The sequence below is a fragment of the Schistocerca gregaria genome, chromosome 3, assembly GCF_023897955.1.
Source record: "Schistocerca gregaria isolate iqSchGreg1 chromosome 3, iqSchGreg1.2, whole genome shotgun sequence".
Taxonomy (NCBI): Eukaryota; Metazoa; Arthropoda; class Insecta; order Orthoptera; family Acrididae; genus Schistocerca; species Schistocerca gregaria.
The window spans coordinates 654,599,779-654,604,143 of NC_064922.1; the positions used below are offsets into that span (position 1 = coordinate 654,599,779).

The 4,365-nt window shown below is 43.9% G+C and overlaps 1 pseudogene; it reads left to right on the forward strand.

Annotated features, from left to right (window-relative positions):
• The first annotated feature begins 3,895 nt into the window (after positions 1 to 3,895).
• LOC126356677 (5S ribosomal RNA) lies at positions 3,896 to 4,013 on the forward strand (annotated as a pseudogene).
• Positions 4,014 to 4,365: the final 352 nt, after the last annotated feature.

Genomic DNA, 4,365 nt, shown 5'->3' on the forward strand with positions numbered 1-4,365 from the left:
CATCCTTGTATAATAATCTTTTTCCTAACGGCACTTTTGTCTTGTCTTCCATTCTTACTGTTCCCTCTGAGTTCTTGAACATGCTGTATATTACCCGTTTTTGTCTTTGCCTTACACTTACTGTTCTGAAAATTTCAAGCAACTTGCATCATTTTACGTTGTCAGACGCTATTTCTGTGTCGACAAATCCCTTTAAAGTCTTGAATTTCTGATGTCTTGCCTCCGTCACTAAGCACAATGTCAGAACAGCATTTCTCGTGCTTTTACCTTTCACATGATAAACTGATCGTCATCTAACAGATTTTTTTCTCTATTTTTCGTTGTATTATTGTAGTGAGCAATTTGGGTACATGAGCTACTAAGTTGATTGTGCGGCAGATCTCTCAGTTACCTGCCTTCGATATTTTCGGTGTATTCGTTCGACGGTCCGAAGATCTGTCTCCAGACCCAGAGATTTTACACACTAATTTATAGAGTCGTTTAACTGCTACCCAATGATTCTAGGAATTGTGAAGGATTGTTATTAATCCATTCTGCCTTGCTTGTTCGCAAGTTTTCAAGAACTCTGCCAATCTCGGACTCGGTACTGAACATCCTTCTTACATCGCTTCAGCAGACATTTTCACCCTTCGTAGAGGCCCTCGATGTTCTCTTCCCAGCTATCTGGTTGGTTGCTTGGAGAAGGAGACCAGACAGCGTGATCATCGGTCTCATCGGATTAGGGAAGGATGGGGAAGGATGTCCGCCGTGCCCTTTTAGAGGAACCGTCCCGGCATTTGCCTGGAATGATTTAGGGAAATCACGGAAAACCTAAATCAGGATGGCCGGACGCGGGATTGAACCGTCGTCCTCCCGAATGCGAGTCCAGTGTCTAACCACTGCGCCACCTCGCTCGGTGCTATCTGGTCTCTCTTTGTTTTTAGCACATGTGAAATCCTTTTGCATACCGAATGTTGACGCCCTTGCTTTTCATTTCACCGAAAGCTATTTTTACGCCTTTATATGCCATATCTGTCCTTCAAAGCAACCATTTCTTTTTCAGTTTCTTTACATTTTTCCTGCAGTCATTTCGCTTTTAACTTACTTGCACTTCCTATTGATTGAATTCCTAAGTAACATATAATGTATTCCTTTCGTTTTCTGAAAGTTTTTGTATTTACCTCTTTGGTCAATCAGGTGAAGTATTTCTTCTGTAGTCCAGTGTTTTTTCGCAGTAACTTTCCTCCCACAAGTATTTGTCTGTCCAGCTTCTATGATTTTTGTCGCTCTAGGGATTCTCATTCTTCTCCAACTGAACTCCTTATTATGTTATTCACTATCGCAGTATCTACAGCCCAGAAAGTTTAAACACATCTCATCATTGATCAATACGATAGTGTCACACTTCTTAACACATCGATTCTTACTGACGATTCTCTTAAACTTCAGTCTATTCTTCATCGTCACTAAATTGTGAACAGAGTCTCTATATCTGCTTGTTGGTGCGCCTGGCAACCCAATATCTGATTTCGGAATCTCTGCCTGATCATGATGTAATCCAGCTGGAATGTTTTCGTAGTATATACCTCCTCCTCTCGTCGTTTATCAACATTATATTCGCTATTAGTAACTGAAACACATTGGGGAACTCAATTACTCCGTCTCCTCTCTTATTTCTACTACCGAGTGCATATTCTTCCACAACTTAGTCCCGTATTCCAGTTCCCCGTGATTATTCGATTATCATCTCTTTTTACATACGTAATTGCCTCTTCAGTATCCTCATATGTTTTCTATATGTCTTCATCTTCTACTTGTGGCGTCGAAGTGCACATGTCATTCATTGTTCTTAGCGTGGCTTTGGTGTCAATTCTGATGAGATTAATCCTATTACTGAAATGTACTCAGTAACTTACTCTTTGTCCTACATTACCATTCATATCGAATCCTACCCTCGCGATACAATTTTCTCCTGCTGTTGATAAGATCCTTCACTGTTCTTACAAAATATCCACTCCTTCTTTCTGTATGTCTTCACGGACTCCTATTATAGGATTGAGCCTTTGATTTTTCCTTTTCAGATTTTGTAGCTTCCTTATAACATTCAGATTCCTGACATTCCACGCTCCGACACGTAGAATTATTTCCTTCTGGATATTACCACCATGTTCTGACAAACGTCGACGGCGAACTGTGTTAATGGAGTTGATTATCAGATTTGTTACTCTGGTAATAGGACATTACATCATAGATAGATTACCAAAACTTACTAGCATTTTCAAGAACAAGTTGCTTTACTAATACCCCGCATATAACACGTGTCACTGTGAGACATGTCCACTGAAATTTTTGGACGTGCTCTGGGCTGTGAAATTTTATCCAGAGGTTTCGTCCTCAAATAACTGGAACGCTCAGGACTATTAAGATTTTTTTCAATCCTGATCAGTCTCCAGCCCAGCTACCTAACACAGTTTCTCGTGGTTGTCAGATGGAAGACAAGCTAATTTTGAATTTAGTCGTTCTAACATTAATTGCATGCTTTTGTGTGGGACATATGAGACACACACACACACACACACACACACACACACACACACACACACACACACCGCGCGTTTATGTTCCTCCGTTTTTTCAGTGATGCTTTAGGAAGTGTTACTGAATACGGCCCCAACTACGCCAAGTTTTGTACGAGCTCTCTGCTGGCTCATGCCATCGTCGCTGGTGGAGTAGTACTCAGCTCTTGAAGAAAACTGTTATCGCGCCAGTAGGCGCCAAGCACGGTTGGAGGGTGGGGGGAGGGGGGTGGGAGTGCTTACCAGCGAGAGCTGTGCTGCGCGCAGTGACCTCGCAGCAGCGGCAGAGCAAACAAACCGCGGCGGCGGCGGCTGCGGTCGCGTCCCGGACCTTCCCCAAGGCGGCGTGCCGAGTCTCTGCCCTGCGCTAAGCTTCTCCACGCCACGGTTCGCTATTCTGGCCGCGGGCGGCGCGCGCCCACACTGCTCGGCATCCCCTGCAACACGCCGTGCGCGTGCTCCACGCTCCATACAGATTCTTGCGCAAGGGGAAGCGAAGGCTGAAAAGAAACATCGGTTACGGGAAAGTCAGCAACGTTCAAGATATGGACCAGGACCTAAAACAGAAATAAATTTCCGTGTGCATAACTAACACTTGTGATTAGATATGTATTAGTTGGGGCTCGTTATGCATCTATTTTTAATTTGTAGTTGGTGAAGTTTTATAGTTTCTTCTAGACAAACCGTTCGTCTGTGGAATAATAAGGGAACAACGTGGTTTACGAAAATCACAAAAAAACGGCGACGTCCTGGATTACTGATCCTATAGTTGAATGCTCCTTCTTCCGAATTTAAATCCAGTTCTCTTTTTAGTGCCTCTCTCTATCCGTCTCTCACAAAAAAGAAAAAAAAGAAAACAAAGTAAAATGAATATAAATCGGCAGTCAGAATACTGTAATCCGAGCCTGATGAAACTAAGTAAATCCGAAAATGAAAGCGGTCATTAGCAAAGAAAGTTATATCAGTTCCTCTTGTAAAAGAATTTCTAAATGACCGCGACTGAGGCCATTAGTCTATCGAAGTGTTTGAAACGCTCTTCCCGTCACTTTCTGTCTTTTGCCAACCTTGCCATTTCTATGTGGCTGCTGCATTTAGCATCCACCATATAATAATCATCGTACGCTGCTATAACGTTTCCTCTCAACCGGTCCTTCCAGCGCTAAGCCAACTTGTCAATTTGGGCCTTACCTCTCCACTTAATAATTAACATTCCTCGATAACACCACGTTTCAAATGCTTCTAGACGAACTATGTATGGAATATTACGTGATTTACTGTTGTGGAAAACACCTACCAACGCTTAAATACGCCAAAGAACTTGGTATAGGCATGTGTATTCTGGCAACGGCCTTGCCGCAGTGGATACACCGGTTCCCGTGAGATCACCGAAGTTAAGCGCTGCCGGGTGTGGTCGGCACTTGGATAGGTGACCATCCAGGCCACCATGTGCTGTTGCCATTTTTCGGGGTGCACTCAGCCTTGTGATGCCAATTGAGGAGCTACTCGACCGAATAGTAGCTGCTTCGGTCAAGAATACCATCATAACGACCGGGAGAGCAGTGTGCTGACCCCACGCCCCTCCAATCCGCATCCTTCTCTGCGGATGACACGGCAGTCGGATGGTCCCGGTAGGCCACTCGTGGCCTGAAGACGGAGTGCATGTGTATTCAATACCGAGATTAGTAAACAGGCAGAAAACGGCACTGCGGTCCGCAACGCCTGTATAAGACAAGTGTCTGGCGCAGTTGTCAGATCGGTTACAGCTGTTACAATGGCAGGTTATGAAGATTTTAGTGAGTTTGAACGTGGT